This window comes from Lagenorhynchus albirostris, chromosome 21, assembly GCF_949774975.1.
Source record: "Lagenorhynchus albirostris chromosome 21, mLagAlb1.1, whole genome shotgun sequence".
Taxonomy (NCBI): domain Eukaryota; kingdom Metazoa; phylum Chordata; class Mammalia; order Artiodactyla; family Delphinidae; genus Lagenorhynchus; species Lagenorhynchus albirostris.
Window position 1 is genome coordinate 6,119,136 of NC_083115.1, and position 18,367 is coordinate 6,137,502.

Here is an 18,367-nt window from a genome sequence, read left to right on the forward strand (position 1 = left end):
GCAGCCTCCGTCCACAGACAGTCAATAGACGTCAATACTCACTCTTGACGGATGTCTGGTTGCCTGCCCTCCAGGGCTGGGCTCCAGCCCACGGCAACCCCTCTTCCAGGCCCAGATTCTTCTTCCCTCTGATGGCAGGGGCAGCAGCAGGCAGGGAAATGACCAGGCCATAGTCATCTTGCTACAGGGAGGGATTTCAGGGGGTTGGAACCTGAGCTCTCTGGGTTGGCTCCTTTGAAAGCCCGCCTGGCGCAGTCCTCCCGGCCACGGGTAAGGGCTCACAGGTTCAGCGGCACCCCTCGTGCCAAGCCTGTGGCCACGCGTGAGCTCGTGCTACTTTCAGGAAGAGCTGGGACCTGCGGGGAACAATCAACAGAACTTCAGGAAACTTGAGGGGAGGAGAAGGCAGTGAGTGCCTACGTGCGTGTTAGGCTCCTGGCCTGCAACTGCATCCAGCCAGCAGGCTGTGCCCGCCCCCCCCCCGCCCCCCGGTGGCTCCTTGGGAGTGCTTCTCAAAGTAGTGGTGGCAGCCCTGCAGCAGCAATATTTAAACCATCGCTCACCTCCAGTTGGCTCAGCGAAGAGGGTTTGTTATGGGGCAATCAGAGCACGTGTGCAAAGAGAGGTGATTCTGAGAACAGGAAGTTCTTGAGAGCAGCCAGATTTCTAACACAAGGGAGATGCCCTTTCTGAGTCCTGCTTCCACATGTGTGTGAACAGCAATCTCCCTCACCCTTCTGTTGTTTAGGGCTAGACTATGAACAGGAAAGCTCACTGTGCAGAAGCCATTGGTTTTTAAATTGGTGCGCGCACCAGATGTTATCAACCTTGGGTGGCCTCCCTTGTCCTGTGGCTCCTGCCTCGGGAGGGCGGGTGGTGCTGGGAGGTGAGGGCCCTCCTGATGGGCTCCTGGTGGTTTTGCTTCTGCTGCTGGGAGAAATCTGGGCAGAGAATCTTCTCGTCTGAGGCTCTTGCCAGTGGGCCCCTCGCCGGGAAGCCAGTGGCCGGGCTCTGAGGTACTCTGGGGAGATACAGGGGATTTGTGGGACCTTCCTGTAGCTTTTTTGGACCTGCTAGTTGTGTGTGGCTCACCGCCCATCCCCTGGGACACGCTGTCCAGCTGATGAGCTCCGTGGCTTCGTGGGAGCCAATCCAGGGGCAAGTGGGTCCTTCTTTGACTGCAGAAATTATCACGATGAGCATGGTCTTTCATCTCCGGAGAGAAATAACCCAAGATGTTAGGGGTGCACCCTTTATGCTGATTCCACTCGCTCTCTGTTAACCTTGTAATGTCTTAATGCAGACCTGGGTGGCAACCAAGCTGGATAAGCCTTCTGAAGTGGTCCAACCTTGCAGACTTAGGAGACTGGCTGAGGGGTACTCTGTACAGATGTGGTGTGTTATGGGCACACCAGTGTCTCTATGAAACTCCACAGACATTCAGCCTGGAACCAGCCAGGGTCTTTTTTCTGCAGAGATGAAAAAAGTATATTCATTACTGGAGAACTTGGACTTAATTCTAAACTAGTTTCAACTTGGTATGCAGAACTTCTGAGCGCTTCATATAATCAGATCTATAGATTAGCAGTAGATGATTATAATGTAGATGGCTTGATACCTTATTGTTATAGAGAACAGGCAGTCATACAGTGCAGACGATTCATTTGAGCAGTGAAATAAAATAATAATTGTGTGTCATGCTTTTCCCATGGAGTCAGCTGAGTTAGCTATAGAATTATTCGTGGTGTTTTCTTCCCTGTCATCTTAAAATTAAAGAATTCTAGAAAACTAGGGAATGCGAGAATATATCCAGACTGTGAGTAGTTTCTTGTTTAAAACTTTTTCTTTTGAATTCAGATTTGCCTCTCGATGCTGACGTAGAGAATGAAGAAACATCCAAGATCATATTCAGCCAGGGTCTTGGGCTAACACATCCTTTAGTTGAGTTTCTTGGAAACCTGTTGGTTTCTGGTTCCAGGACTTCTTGAGAAGTAGTCAGGACAAATTTCAGGTGTCCCCTTGGAGTGGGGTGTGGTTTATAGTATGTGGGGTAGAAAGAACTTGGAATTTGGACTCAGTCAACCTGAGACCAATCACAGGAGACCACCACTTAGTTACTCTGCAGATAGCCTGAGTTTGGATTTCCTTGTCTCTACAGTGGGGATAACGTTACTATCTTATCTGTAATGACTGCCTGCAGAATCCACAGAGAAATGTGACAAAGCTTTGGAACCTGTAAAATGCTCTCCAAGCGTTGTCTGTATCATTTTCTGCTGTCAGAATTTTCAAAGTCTTCAAAGTCTCTTTCAACTGTGATGAATTCTGTGATGTTAAATTCTTCCTGGGACAGAGCTCTCTTTTCTTCCCGTGAGACACCCACAATCCCAAGAGGTGCTCCAGGTCCAGGTGCAATTCAGGGAGTTGACTCTCTGTCTTATCTTCATTTAGTCCCATTTTACATTTTCTCTCCTTTTTTATTTATTTTTATTTGAATTTGAACCAAACAGATCCTTAAAGCCACAATGGTACCAGGAAGGGCACTGGGGTGTCTTTGCCAAAGCTGCAACATCAGACATGAGGTCAGAGCACAGCAGCTGTCTGGGGAGGCCAGTGGAAGGAGGGCCCCCTTGGTCTGGTGGTTCCATGATGAGGTGTTTCTGCAGGAGTGACTTTTACAGGCAAGGCAGAAGTATTGAGCATTGCGTGTGGCTAATGCCCACTAGAGAGCTGACATAACATCAAGGTTAGTTCATGGCTCCAAAAAAGTCGTCAATATCAATTGTTTCTTCTTTCTGTGAGGTGGAGGACTATTTGATCAGTCCTGGCAGGAGTGGGCGTTATGGTTGAAGCTTCGGTATATAAACGGAAACATCAGAATATAGTAGAAAGAGTACTGACCTTGGAGTCTTACCACCTAGGTTGACTTGGCCCACCACTAACTACCTGTGTGGCTTTGAGGAAATCACTTAACCTGTGTGGCCCTCAAGAGTCACATATGTAATGGAATATAACAATATTTGGGGATTGTTACATGTATCACATTGTATAGTACTGACCTTTGTAAAACATGAATATTTAAAAATCCGTGTATAAAGTACGTTCAGAAAACTGCCTGTATCTAAAAGTACAGCTTGACAAACTACCCCAAAGTAAACATACCCATGTAAGCACCACCCCAATGAAGAACTATAATGTTTCCAGAATCCCAGAATCCCCTTTCTGCCCTCTCCCCGCCACCCTCCAGCAACCTCCCTTAAAATGACCACAATCTTATCTCCAAACACCATAGACTAGTGTTGCCTGTTTTTTTTTAAATTGAAGTATAGTTGATTTACAGCGTTGTGTTAATTTCTGCTGTAGCAGCAAAAGTGATGCAGTTATACATATATATTCTTTTTCATATTCTTTTCCATTATGGTTCATCACAGGATATTGAATATAGTTCTCTGTGCTGTACAGTAGGACCTTGTTGTTTATCCATTCTATATATAATAGGTTGCATCTGCTAATCCCAAACTCCCAATCCATCCCTCCCCAGCCCCCTCTTCCCCCTTGGCAACCACAAGTCTGTTCTCTATGTCTGTGAGTCTGTTTCTGTTTTGTAGATAGGTTCATTTGTGTCATATTTTAAACTACACATATAAATGGTATCATATGGTATTTGCCTTTCTCTTTATGACTTACTTCACTTTGTATGATAATCTCTAAGTCTATCCATATTGCTGCAAATGACATCATTTCATTTTTTTGCTGCATAGTATTCCATTGTGTGTGTGTGTGTGTATATATATATATATATATATATATATGTATATATATATGCCACATGTTCTTTTCCCATTCATCTGTCAGTGGACATTTAGGTTGTTTCCATGCCTTGGCTATTGTGAATAGTGCTGCTGTGAACATAGGGGTGCATGTATCTTTTTGAATTATAGTTTTGTCCGGATATATGCCTAGGAGTGGGACTGCTGGATCATACGGCATAGTGTTGCCTGTTTTTGAACTTCATGTAGATGAAATCATATAGTATGTACTCTGGCTTTTTTGCTTGTGAAATTCACCCATGTTTTTGCAGGTAACAGTAGTTCATTTATTTATTTGCATTACTATATAATTTCCATAGGGTGATTATACCCCAACGTATCCATTCTACTGTTGATGAAGATTTGGGTGGCTTCTAGTTTTTGGCACTCTTACATAATGTTATGTTGCCTGCATTTCTGTTTCGCATATGCCTAGGAGTGGAATTGCTGAGTCCTATGGTATGTCTAGGGCTCAGCTTGAATAGATATCGCCAAATAGGTTTTCAAAACGGGCATGTCAGTTTCCACTCTCACCCAGCAGCGTGTGAATTTCTATTTCTCCCCATCTTCTCCAATACTTGCTATTGGCGTTCTTTCTCATTTTGTTATTCTGTTGAGGTAAAGCAATATCTCACTTTGTTTTTTCATTTGCATTTCCCCAGTAGCTACTGAGGTTAAGCACATTTTTGTACATTTATAAACCATTTCAATATCCCCTTTTGCGAAGTGCTTGTTCAAATCTTTTGGTCATTTTTCTGTTGCATTTAAAAAAACTGTACAAGTTCTTATTCTATTTTAATTGCACTCTGTTATTGGATTATCTTTATTGCACATATTTTCCCCTTCTCTGTGGCTCGCCTTTTCACTCTCTTCCTCTTATGTTATTATGAACGGAAGCTTCTAATTTTTTTTTTTTTTTTTGCAGTACGCGGACCTCTCACTGTTGTGGCCTCTCCCGTTGCAGAGCGCAGGCTCCGGACGCGCAGGCTCAGCGGCCATGGCTCACGGGCCCAGCCGCTCCGCGGCATGTGGGATCTTCCTGGACCGGGGCACGAACCCGTGTCCCCTGCATCGGCAGGCGGACTCCCAAATACTGCGCCACCAGGGAAGCCCCAGAAGCTTCTAATTTTAATGTAGCTTAGCGTATCAACATTTCCTGTGTTGTCAGCACCTTTTCTGGTATTGTACTTGGGAAATCTTTGCTTGGGCTGTGAGGCTCAGTGTCCTTCAGTTACACCCACTGCTCCCTGTAGACCAGACAACTGTGCAGGTGACCTGGGGAAGCCTCCAGGTAGCTGCCCGCCTCTCAGGACAGCTTCAGACCAATCCCATGATGCTGGAGAGCAGCCCTGAGCTTGCGGGTGTACCTCCAGGACCCGGCTGATCTGAAAAACCTGCTGGAGGCTTTAGGCTTCTGACTAGAATCAGGGGTTTAGTTAAGGGTACACAGGGCTAATGGCTTCCAGGAACCATGTTGTTTGTTCACCTGGTTATGAAGAGCTAGCATTAGTCTTAGGCACTTTCCTAAGACTGTGTTTCCAGAACTTCTGTGGAAAGAAAATCTCTGACTCAGTTTATAGCCCTTAATCTAGGAATTAGACATGGGGCTCCTTGTTGGCCCAAACTTCCTTTCCTGGGAAACTTCTGTCCTCCCATGGCCTTGCTGGGTGAGCGGGGCCCATGTGACCCTGCTTCCCCCTCACAGACGATTGGGCCAGGAGTACCTGACGGGAGGGCTGGCCAGAGAGCTATCAATGGCTTACGTGTCCTCCTAAGTCAGTAAGGTTCCCTCCTTGGGGCATCTGAACCAGGCATCAGAAGGATTTTGCTGGCCGACGCTGGGCATGTGTGCTGAAAGTTCCCTGTAAAGTTGGGGGCAAAGGGAGCTATTTTGGGTCTACGTATTTGCTGAACGTATAAGGAACTGAAACTCAGAGAAGCTGGTCGGGAGGGAGATGGGGAGGGAGTGGGAGTCCAGAGAAGAGCAGAGAAATCACGTGTGAGTGAAGAGAGAGAGAGAGCAAATCCCTGTTTTCTGCTCTGCTTTAGGCATGATTCAATGCTTCCTGGTTTCCCTTTGGACCTCTGTGTATCCTTGCAATAACTCTAACCTTTCATTCGAGCTCCTTGGAGTGGGTTTCTGATTCTTGCAATTAAAAGAGTTTGGACTAAGATAGACCAGATCAAAGGTAAGGAAAAAAGAAAGGAAAGGATTTATAGGTTGTATTTTGTTCAATAAGCCTTATGGAATTCTAGTAAAAATTGATTTCCCTACAATTTAGATCACCTACCTTATTGACCAGAATTATGTCTGTGAGGATAACAGCGCTGCTCTTTAGCCATTAAAATGTTAATTCTGGATGTGTGAGCAAAGAGGCAGCATGCAGGCGGCTTTCTGATCTTCATCCTGTAATTAAAGCAGGACCTTAACATGGAGCTGGGTGGGTGCATGGGTGGGTGGGTGCAGAGGCACCTATGACCCATGGGCTGCAAATTCTTCACCTCTTGTCGGGAGCCATGAACTTCAGGGAGCTTCAGAGGTTGTTAGGGTTAAAAAGTGGTTACAACTTCGATGGCCAAAGATAGGAGAATGGTTAAATAAATTAGTGGTCTCCAAATGAGGCTGTGTTTATGGAGTCATTAAAGATGATGTCATTAAAGAGGTTTTTAATGCTATGGGAAATTAATTGTATAATAATATGTAACATTAACTGGAAAACAGATGTAAAATGTTTTATACAAGTTGATCCCAAGGATGTTAAAATAAACATGAGAAAACTGGTAATAGTAGTCGTATATATTACGTAACTTGTATATACATAAATATTTGCCTTTCTGTATTTTCTATGATTAGTTTAGAAAAATTTTATTGGAGTATAGTTGATTTACAATGTTGCAAATCAGCAAAGTGAATCGATTATACATACACATATATCCACTCTTTTCAAGATTATTTTCCCATACAGGCCATTACAGAGTATGGAGTAGAGTTCCCTGCGTTATACAGCAGGTCCTTGTTGATTATCTATTTTATGTATAGTAGTGTGTATATGTCAATCCCAATCTCCCAATTTATCCCTCCCCCATGTTCCCCCTTGGTAACCATAAGTTTGTTTTCTACATCTATGATTACTTTTATAATCAGAAAAATCGTTTAAAATTAAAATCAAATGAATAAGCGGTTTACGCAGATTCTCAAAGTGTGACGTGAGTCTGTTCTGGAGTTTTCCTCCAACATTCATTCTTTTTTTTTTTAAAATAAATTTATTTATTTTATTTATTTTTGGCTGAGTTGGGTCTTTGTTGCTGCGCATGGGCTTTCTCTAGTTGCAGCGAGTAGGGGCTACTCTTCGTTGTGGTGAGTGGGCTTCTCATTGCAGTGGCTTCTCTTGTTGCAGAGCACGGCTTCTAGGCATGCGGGCTTCAGTAGTTGTGGCACACGGGCTCAGTAGTTGTGGCTCTTGGGCTCTGGCGTGCAGGCTCTGTAGTTGTGGTGCACGGGCTTAGTTGCTCTGCAGCATGTGGGATCTTCCCGCACCAGGGCTGGAACCTGTGTCCCCTGCATTGGCAGGCAGATTCTTAACCACTGTGTCAGCAGGGAAACCCTCATTCTTTCTTAAAAACATTATTTTATTGAAGTAGAGTTGAGTTACAATGTTGTGTTAATTTCTACTGTACAGCAAAGTGATTCAGTTATACATATATATATATATTCTTTTTCATATTCTTTTCCATTATGCTTTATCACAAGATTGAGTATAGTGCCCTGTGCTCTACAGTAGGACCTTGTTGTTTATCCATTCTATGCATAATACTTTGCATCTACTAATTCCAAACTCCCAACCCATCCCTCCCCCACCACCCTCCCCCTTGGCAACCACAAGTCTGTTCTCTGTGTTGATGAGTCCAAACATTCATTCTTGGTTCTAAATCCTCAAACCCTTGCTCTCCAAAAATAAGGGGGTTTGGATCATTTGCAATGAAACACTTCCTTTTTTTTTTTTTCGGCCACACCATGCAGCAGGCGGGATCTTTAGTTCCCCGACCGGGGATCAAACCCGTGCCCCCTGCAGTGGCAGTGCAGAGTCTTTACCACTGTACTGCCAGAGAAGTCCCTGAAACGCTTCTTAGATGACCCTTCCCTGGCTAGCCCACGGCTGGACACAGCCTTCAGGATGTATGAAGATGACAGTGGCTCCATTTCTCCAGGGTGTGAGAGAGGATGAGACTCCAAGCTCAGCAATTACAGAGCCAAGTTGGGATCTGGTTTACAAAAAACATGGGAGAAGTGAGTGGCAACAAGCTTTATAGTGCTTTGAGATGTTAGAGAGGAAGCTTGTGCCTAGCAACCTTGGCCAGAGAGGGCGTTTCTGAGTTTTTTGTCCTCGAAGAGCCTGGCTGGGCTTACGTGGGACTTGGGGCAGGGAAGGGATAACACGGACAGAGGTGGCAAGAGCTGGTGGGGACTTCAGAAGGCGTGTAGGTGGACACCACAGCCTTAGAGATAAGGACAACTACCACCTTGACTTGGCTTCCTATGTGCTAGGTGTGCACACAGGTGACAGGTGCAGCCTGGCTGGAATTTTACTTAACTTTCACAACAGCCCAGTAAGGCAGGTTTAATGATCTTCATTTTTTGCCAGAGAGAAAAGTAACCCCAAACAAAGCAAGAAATGGGCTTAGAGCGGTAAAGTGATATTCACAGGTAAGTGATTGCAGGTCCAGGACTGGACACCACCCTTCCTTTTACTTTTTAACCCTGATGATAATAATCAGATAATAATTACGTATTGCTCTTTACTATGTGTCAGGCCCTGTGCTGAATGCTTTTCTTGCTTTATCTCCTTTAATGCTCACAGCAGCTCAATGGAACAGATCCCATTACTATTTCCATTTTACACTGAAAAACCAAGCCTTGGAAGAACTTGCTGATGGTCACAGGGAGTAAGTGGCAGAACCAGTCTTGGAACCCAGGTCCATCTGAAGCCAGATCAGTATTCTGACTGGGACCTCCAGGACCCCCTTCCCCCCCCCGGGCGGGTGGTCTGAGGCCAGAACGGAGTGTCCAGTGGCAGGGCCCTGGGTCCCAGTCCACCACCAAAGTGCCAAGTACAGGGGAGCAACCACAGCGTGACCCTGGAGTCCATGCACTGTTGTCTCCATCCTTCCAATCAACGCATCAATCACTGAGTGTGTGCGTGTGTGCATGTGTGCGAGCGTGCATATGTGCGAGCGTGCGTGTGTACATGTGTGCATGCGAGTGTGCGTGTGTGCATGCATGTGTGAGTGTGTGCATGTGTTCATTTGTGCGCATGTGCATACGTGTGTGTGTGTGAGAGCGTGCATGCGTGCGTGCGAGTGTGCGTGGGTGTGTCCATCCATCAGTGGGCTTAGTTTGGAGCGGGGAACTTGGAAGCTCGGTGATCTCCAGGATCTCGTTCAGCTCAGCGCTTCTGAAAGTTTACTGAGCTCTAAATGCCATGGATGAGGGATGGGGGAAGCCCAAGTTTCTGCCTTAACCTTGTGCAGTTTAGGGGCAGAGTTAGGGGGCGTGTTGTGTGATCGACACACATAAAACAATGAGACAACACTGAAGGGTAGAAAGTGTGGGACAGAGTTTAGATTCTGAGCTCAGTGGGGGTGGAGCAGCTGGGAAAGGATTCTGTACATGCGTGAGTATGTATGACTGTATGTGAGTAAGTGTGCATGTGAGTGTGCGTGAATGTGTGTATGTGAGTGAGCTGTGAGTGTGAATGGGAGTGTGTACTTGTGCATGTGCGAGTGTGTGTGAGCAGGGGTGTGTGTATGTGTGAGTGGGCATGGATGTGTGAGGGTGTGTGCCGCTACACGCACCTAAGTGACTAAGTGTAGAGGGACCTGGGCTGGAGGAGAAGACCGTGAGATCACCCCTGGTCTCCTGGGAAAGGAGGGAAGGAGGAGGGAAGAGGAACGGCTGGGGGGGAAGGTAGGGAGGGTGGGGGGCAGGGTCTCAGGGAAGCCAAAGCTCAGAGCAGCACAGGGACCGGGAGATGGTCCCCCCTGGCTGAGATCAAAGCTGACGGAGGTCACTCCGGAGAAAACGCTGAAGGAAAGGACCCAAGTGTTTGCAGGTCTGGAGGGCATCTGTGTCACGGTCCCTTCTGACCTCATGTCCAGGATGACCTGTACCCAGTTGACTGTCAGGGAACTGGATTTGTGGGCTTGAGGGCGAAGTGCCTGTCAAACAAGTCTGAGCCTGGAGGGGGAGGGGGCTCCACCCCTGACCTGGAGGCCACCTGGGCGAAGGGGAGAGGCCACTGATAGATGGGGCAAAGGGGAGGCCCGTTTGCCCTGGGTGGAGGGACCACGTTTTCTGAGCCCCAAATGAGGGCCCTTCCTTTGATGAAAGACTTTTTTTTTCTGATTTAGTCCAGACGTACAAATAAATTACATTGAGCTGTACATCTCATTAATTGTAGAGTCAGAGATAACTGGTATAATTTCTGTTCATATGGTCATGGAACCAAGGAAATCTTTCCTGGGTCCTTCGAGGTAGATCCTTTCTGCAATCTGGGGGTCTCTGAGGACGATCAGGGGAGGTGTCACTAGCAAGTGACCATCAAAAGACCCTATTCACGACCTAGTCCCAGGGAATCTCTTGCAACAAAGGAATAGAATTCCAAACCACTAGAGAGTAGACTGACCTCCCAGCCAAGGGTTCCTTGACTTTAGGGGGCTGGTTGCGGATCTGTTCTGGGTTGGATCAGATGAGCACAGAAGACCTTGGGCCAGGAAATTTGGTCTCACACTTTTATCTTTTTGTAACTGAAGTATTACAATGTTGTGTTAATTTCTGCTGTACAGCAAAGTGACTCAGTTATACATATACCTACATTCTTTTTTATAGTGTTTCCCATTATGGTTTATCCTAGTACACTGAATATAGTTCCCTGTGCTGTACGTTAGGACCTTGTTGTCCATCCATTCTACATGTAATAGTTTGCATCTACTAACCCCAAACTCCCAATACGTCCCTCCCCCTCCCCCTTGGCGACCACCAGTCTGTTCACTGTGTGTGGGTCTTATACTTTCTCTATTCCCCATTCCACCCACCCACTGGGGCTGTGTCCATAACATCTGCAGTCGTTCGCAAAATACAGGTTCCCAGGCCTTTCGTCGGCACTGTTTTCTGTCCTGCACACACGCAAAGACCTTTGAGTCGGCAGCTCTGTTTTATCAGGTTGCTACTTCCTGCCCTTGCTTTATTACATCTGTTCTTTGGGGCATGGTATTATAAACTGGGTATGTGATGATGTGTAATCACTAACTGAAAGGCCAATACATTTTCACAGTCCCGGCAGCAAGACAAATAAAAGGCAAAATGAAAGGCTTGTGCTCTTTTGACAAAGGGAAAAGCACAAAACACACATATTAAAGAAAAAAAAAAACCAGACTGTGAATTGAAAATGTTGTCATCTTGGGGGCTGGTTTTCTTGGAGTTCGTCTGATTGTGTTTGCCTCCTGGGAGTGGGGTGCCTGGTGGCTGGGAGGTGGGGAGCGAGGATGGAAGATGCTTTATTCCTCTTGGGAACCACATTATTATTAGTCTTTGTAAACCTCAGGCTATTGCCCTGGGCGCTTATGAGGTATGATTCTGGGCGGCCTTTGATTGAGAACAACCGGTCTGTGGTCAGAGGATACGGGGCAGAGAGAGACAGTTGGAGAGAGAAAGGTACAGAAGGAGAGAGAGAACCATACGTGTTTGTGTTTAGATGGGTGTACATTGTAGAGTGATTTTCCCCCAGTAGAAATTCAGTAAATACCCAGGTTGATATTAATGTATGTAGGACAGTGCGATGCATACAATCAGGGCTTAGTAAGTGATGATTCTGTGTCTGTCCTGATTCTGTGCTTTCACACAGTAGGGATTGGATGGGATAAAAGTGTTTGTACAGACGTTTGAGAGCTTTTAGGAAAGATGTCCTCCCTCCTGTTCGTATTCAGTAAATCCGAATATTCATTCATATTCTTCTCCATGACCCTGCAGAAATACAGTCTGCAGACCAGGGAGTTTTATTTTGCTTTGCTTTTTTTTCTTCTCCAATGTCTGGAGGAAAATGCAATAGAAATGGGGCTTGGGGGATAGTTTTTTGAAACTGATTAAAGCAAAAGATAATAGGAATAATGTATATTCTCAGTCTATAAAAGGTTTCGCCAGAAAAAATAAAAGAGGAAAAAATCTTTAGGCTTGCTAGCTAATTATGTTCATGAAGGTGAATAGAGATAAGGGTCTCTCCTTTGTAAAGGGGATTCAACTGTGCGAACATTCTAGAAATGGAGACTTTTAGTAGTTCTTCCAACACACTGATATCATCATCATCATCATCATCATACCAGTTGTAATAACCGGGTTACATGACATTGATAGATTGCCTGTACACAGGGCTGAACAAAAGTAAGGACCCGGTGCACATAAGCAGGGCCCAGTGAGTTGGAGGGGCCTGGGCCCATGTTACTTATCAATACAAATCTCCCCTCTCTGGGGCTCTCCAACTTTTTTTCTGGGGCCAGCTCTCAGCCAGCTCTCAGCAGATTCATTTTCAAAACTCTTTCATAACTTATCTCATTTGGTTTTCTGAAGAATTTTGAGGGAGACAGGAAAGGCACTTCTGTCATTCCAGAATTATAGATGGGGAAGCCGAGACTCAAACAGGGTGGCTGACTGGTCCACAGTCGCCAGTGGCAGAGCCAGGACCCGGCGAGGCCTTCCAAAGTCCACTTCCTCATGTCCAGGCCATCTTTGAGGGGCTGTGAAGGAGGTGAGACTACCTAACCAACGACACCAGCAATACCTTAGGTCACCTGCAAGCACTAAATAGTGCCGCCCCGTTTCAGTTCTTGGAGCCTTTGTGCTTTGACCGCTTTGGCACCTAAGGAGCCCCGGATGTGACAGCATGGTAGCTCCTGATGGGCTGGTGAGCAAGCCTGGCTCCTGTTAGGATGACCTGTCCTAGTACAAAACAGAGCAAACCTTCCCTGTCTGCGGTCGCTGAATCCTTGTACAGGGTAGACACAGAACACTTCTCTTTGGGATGTTCTTTCATAATTGGGGATCATTTTCTAAGATGAAGATGCTGGTTTCTTTCATTATTGAACATAGATCTTCATTTCATTTCATTCAAACAGCACCATTTATGTATTAATAGACTAATTTTTATTGTCTGTCTCTGTCACTCATTCCCCAATCTGAATGTAAGGTCTGTGAAGGCTGGGTTTCTGGGTCTGTTTTCCGCCACTTAAGATCTCAAGTGCTCAGAACAGTGCCTGACATTTGTAAATGCTCAATGATTGTTTTTTGTTTGAATGACCGAACGGTAAAATAAAGAGAAAACAGCAGAGGCTGACAATCTTAAATGATATGCTCATGTCCAATTAAGGTAGAAGGATATCACTGTTGGATGTGTAATCTGTAGTTCAAATAGAGAAAAGAAATAAAAGGACGGAACTGACACATGGTCCAGGGGACCACAGGCACCCAGAACCCCCTTTAGAAGGTGCATTACTCAGATCCTGCCTTTTTTTCATATCAACTTTTTACCAGTGATTGAGTTGTAAATAGGCAAGAATTACATGTTCCGTTTAATTTTTTTCAAGGTTGAAATTTGGAATGAATTATTGGATTGACTGGTCCATAAAAATAATAAATCAATAGTTGAGTGAAAGTCATTGTTAAAAGGCAAAAGGCCAAATGATGACATAATAAAGATGATGGATGAAATCAGGAGTCAGCAAACTCTGGCCCTTGGGCCAAATCCTGCCCAGCACCTGTTTTCGTAAATAAAGTTTATTGGCACACAGCCAGGTCCATCCATTAACCGTTGTCTACGGGTGATTTCATGCTGCAACGATAGAGTTAGTAGTTTGTGACAGAGCCCATATGGTCTGCAAAGCCAAAAATATTTACAATCTGGTCTTTTATAGAAAATGTTTGATGACCTCTGGATTAAATAATGGTCTATCATGTTAAAGTCCAAAGAATCGAACTGACAGTGGAGGTGAAGCCTAGAACAATGATATCTTTCTGGTGAGCCCAGCACCAGACCTAGCTCCACAAGGCATCATTGTCCATCATAGTAAGTTAATGTTGTTAATTTGAATTTTATTGGTTTGGTAGTTTTAATTGTATTTATTCCATAAATTTGTTTTTATTTTATATGTGCATAAGAGCTAGAAGCATAGGATTTATACCTCAGTCAGTGTTTGTATATATTAAATTTATGGTAAAGTAACTTAAGTCAACCCCATGGGGATTGGTGTGATTTTTTTTTTTTCCCTTTAAATGTGTTCTTATCCTTTACTACTTAAGTTTGAAAATTACTGGTTTAAAGGCATCCGGTAGGAGCTTGTATCTAGGTTTTGCTAAGTTATACCATGCTCACTGTTAATTGTCCTCCTATAAACTTGTTTGGGCAGCGGAATGACATTTCTAAAATCTCTCTACTTTCTAGTTTAATTCATTAAGTGTTTACCTTGTAACTTGGAGAATTCAAGAGAGAAGAAACTTATTGGGAGGTAATTACTTGAGTTCTGTTTTTTTTTTTTTTTTTTTTTTTTTTTTTTTTTTTTGCGGTACGTGGGCCTCTCACTGTTGTGGCCTCTCCCGTTGCGGAGCACAGGCTCCGGACGCGCAGGCTCAGCGGCCATGGCTCACGGGCCCAGCCGCTCCACGGCATGTGGGATCTTCCCGGACCGGGGCACGAACCCTTGTCCCTTGCATTGGCAGGCGGACTCTCAACCACTGCGCCACCAGGGAAGCCCGAGTCCTGCTTTTTTGTCCTTTGATAATTTTAAGATGATTGCATTCTGATCACTGCCCCCATTACTCCTAATCTTTGAAACCGTGGGGCACGTTATCATGGTTATTGATTTAAAAGTATGTCTTTTGCTCTCAGCCAGACTCCTGGAGCCCAGCAGACTTGTTTTTAGGGGGCTTGGGGGCTAGAGAGCTTTCCTGTTATTTGTTCTCTGGAGTATGTCTGACCGTAAATTCCCACAGCTTGACTTTGAGAAGCCTTCGCCATCTGACTCTTATAGAGTCTCTGTGTGTCATAGGATCATAATATTGTAAAGTCAGAGGAAAGACTGAAGTTCAAAGTCAAGGCTTTTGCCCAAGATCACAAAGCAGTAAGAGGCAGAACCGGGATTGGACCAGCTGCATTTAGAAAACAAAAGACATATCCCCAGAACCAAACAACCAAACCAGAAGAAACTCTTGAACGACATGGCTGAAGTGATCTTAGCTCTGAAGTTAGAAGTGTAAAAACAGATGGCAATACAGAGCTAAAGATGTTTATGACATTAACTCTGAAACGTCATCTATTTTTCTTTCCAGCAACACTCTTTGATTTTGTCCTGAGTTGATTTTTATAGCTTATTTTATAGAACTTGTTCTATCCAGTCTTTGTTCTTGAAGTCTGATAGCAGCCTTTGATGGTGAGCAGTATAATTCTGACCTCCAGTTGGTAGGATGCAAATACGCCTGTAAGGATACATCATGCCTTATGCCTTCTTGGGCGCCAATCTGGAAACAAGCTCAGCCTCCAGGCTGCCTAAGCTCAGCCTGGTCCTCGAATCGGCACTGGAGTGAGCTTTGGAAACACAAATCTGATCCTGTCCCAGCCTCCCCTGCTTAATCCTTGCAATGGCTTTCCATGGCTTCCTGTGGATGGAGAAAAGCTCCTTGATTTGCTGGTTCAGCCCTCCCATCCCTCTGGCCTCCTTCGACAGCTGCTTCTCTCACCTCCTCTTCCACTCCGGCTACACCTGCCTCCAGACCCTGGTCCCCACTGTGCAGTTATCCTTCTGCCTGGTTGGCACCATCCCATCCTTGGGCTCTCAGTTGCGGTCACCTCCTCAGGGAAGCCTCCTCTGCCCTTCCTGACCCAGGCAGCTCCCTTTTAAAGTGGGACAGCGCCATGCATATCCTTCAAAGCACTCTTTCACTGCTTGTAATTCATTTACTTTCATTCATTTGTGTCAAGTTAGGTCCACGAGGCAGAAACAGAGTCCTATTCTCAACTGTATCCCCAACCCAGTGCCTGGTACCTATAGATACTCAATAATACTTCCTGAGCCCTGAATGAATGAATGAATGAATGAATGAAATTCTGGCCCAGGGTTGGGGGTGGCATCTTAGCAGCCCAGATGCCAGCAGGACGTGGTGGGAAGAGAATCCAGTTGGGAGTCACTAAGACCTATATTCAAATAGGTCTGGGTAAGTTGGCCTCTCTGAGCCTCAGTTAATCCATCTGATAAAGGGAGTAAGTCATAACACCCAGCGCACAGGTAATTGTGCAGATTAAGCAGGTAAACGTGAAAAACACCAGTTCCTTTCTCCCTTCACTCAGACTCGGACAGACACAGCCAGTGAGGCTGTTTCCTAGTTCAGAGAGGAGCTCAGTTGACCTCAGACGTCTGCTGGTGCTGGGCTCGCCCAGGGGTTTGGAAGCTGCTGGTGACCCTTAGGCAGCGCCAGGCTGCAGCGTGGAATCAGGGGGCAGCTTTGCACGCCGGGGCTCAGGGAGCAGATGAGCTGGACCTGGCGGGGCAGGGGTTAAGCTGGAGCCGCTTAAGAAGGGTCCTTGCGGGGGTGAACCCTTTCATCCTGATAAGCGTCATAGTAAAATCAATTCTCTGTGTACTTTTGGGAATTACAGCTAGCATTTTGGTGTGATTTATCTGGTGTATAACACGAACACGGTCGTCTCCTTCACCATTCTGAAAGTTCATCTAAAATTGCTTTGAGTTTCTGGTTTTGGGGAGTGACATGTCCACTTGCTATCATCTTTCCTGTGAAATATGGATCGAGCGGTACATGGCTGCTGGCCTCGTTTCCTCCCCTTTACCTGCCTTAGGTGGCAGGGAAGTTTTATGGCTTTGATTTCTCTTCTCTCATTGCCCTCCCGACGCCGGGAACCTGTCTTTGGACCAGTACAGGGTTAAACCCCGAGGCTTTCCTCCCTGCCAAACCTTGGGAACCTCTCTCTTCTGGGAGGAAGGGAGCTGGTCTCAGAAGAGACCCGGGCTCTCTGTCTGCTCCTGCAGGCTTCCCTGGGGGCTCAGTCCCTCCCACTCAGCCGTAGAGCCCTGATCCTGGCCGTGCCCCAGTTATAGCAGTTAAAAACCGCCCTTGGGTCCAAATGGACAGGTGTGAGGGTTGTCCCCACCCCTTAACTGGCTGTGTGACTTTGGGCAATTCCATCAATTTCTCTGAGTTTTTTTTTTTTTTTGGCAGCAGCACGCGGCATGCGGAACTTCCGGGACCAGAGATCCAACCCACGGCCCCTGCGGTGGAAGCACCGAGTCTTAACCACCGGACCGCCAGGGAAGTCCCTCCGCGTTTTTTCATCTATAAAGTGGAGATTATAATAAGGTGAGGATTGCATGAATTAATAACCTTAGCGTGTATCTAGCGCGAGGCTCCGGTAATAAATGCTACCCGTTACCATTATAGCCACCCCTGGTTTCTGCTTCGAGCTAAGCTCAGTGACTGGGGTCTCAGTTTTCCTCAACTGGAAAATGGCTTATTGAGGTGAGTCGCAGGCCCGCAGGAAGATGGGAAATGGAAAATGTGGGGTGAGTCATAAACTTGCCCTGGTGGGAGACCCAGCGTGGTCCTTAAGCTCTGGGCGGTGCTGTGTTGCCGTTTCTCCGTCTCTGTTTTGCTGATGGAAGCACTTGGTGTCTGGGCCCCTTAGCGGAGCTGTGTGGGGATCCTGGGACACAGAGAACAAGTGAGGTCAAAATCCTGCCAGCCTTTCCATCTGGCCATCGCATCTGTGGGGAGGCCTGTGGTTTACCCCCGACGTCTTTTTATAATAATACCACCACCCACCATGTAGCACATGCACAGACCTCTTAGAAATCAGCGTCGGGGGGCTTCCGGGGCTTCCCTGGTGGCGCAGTGGTTGAGAGTCCGCCTGCCGATGCCGGGGACGCGGGTTCGTGCCCCGGTCCGGGAAGATCCCACATGTCGCGGAGCGGCTGGGCCCGTGAGCCATGGCCGCTGAGCCTGTGCGTCCGGAGCCTGTGCTCCGCAACAGGAGGGGCCACAACAGTGAGAGGCCCGCGTACCGCAAAAAAAAAAAAAAGAAAATCAGCGTCGGGACTTTTTTGTTCCCTGGGACACCTGTTCCATTTTCTTGAAATGGAGCAGCTATCTTTGTATACATTCCTCCCGACTTTTAGGCCGACGCCTGGCCCATCCAGGGTGTGCTGTCATCGGGAACACTCTGTCAAGGCTTTCCCTCTTCCGAGCCCCTGTATTTTCACTGGAAATGTGCTGTCCCCGTCGCCTCCCCTCCAAATCTTCTCATCCGGCATCAACAACTCCCACTCCGCCCCCTCCTGTGAGCACAGAGGGAGCTCAGCTTCCCAGCAGAGGTGAGCAGGGCCGGCTTGAGACAAATGTGTCTTTCTCTGTCACCCTCTGCTCCAGGGTGAGGGAGAGAAAGTCTCTGAGTTCCTTCAATTACAGGGATGCCTGGGGAGAGTGTTAGTACAAGTCATGGAGCCCCCGGCTT

General features: G+C 46.4%; 1 long non-coding RNA gene across 1 annotated transcript in view; it reads left to right on the forward strand.

The window, feature by feature from the left end:
* LOC132512607 (uncharacterized) overlaps nucleotides 1-18,367 on the forward strand; it is a 163,774-nt gene that overhangs the window by 61,059 nt on the left and 84,348 nt on the right. Inside the window, exon 2 of the long non-coding RNA XR_009538239.1 lies at nucleotides 17,080-17,217. This is a non-coding gene — a long non-coding RNA (uncharacterized LOC132512607). The remainder of the gene's footprint in view (nucleotides 1-17,079; nucleotides 17,218-18,367) is intronic.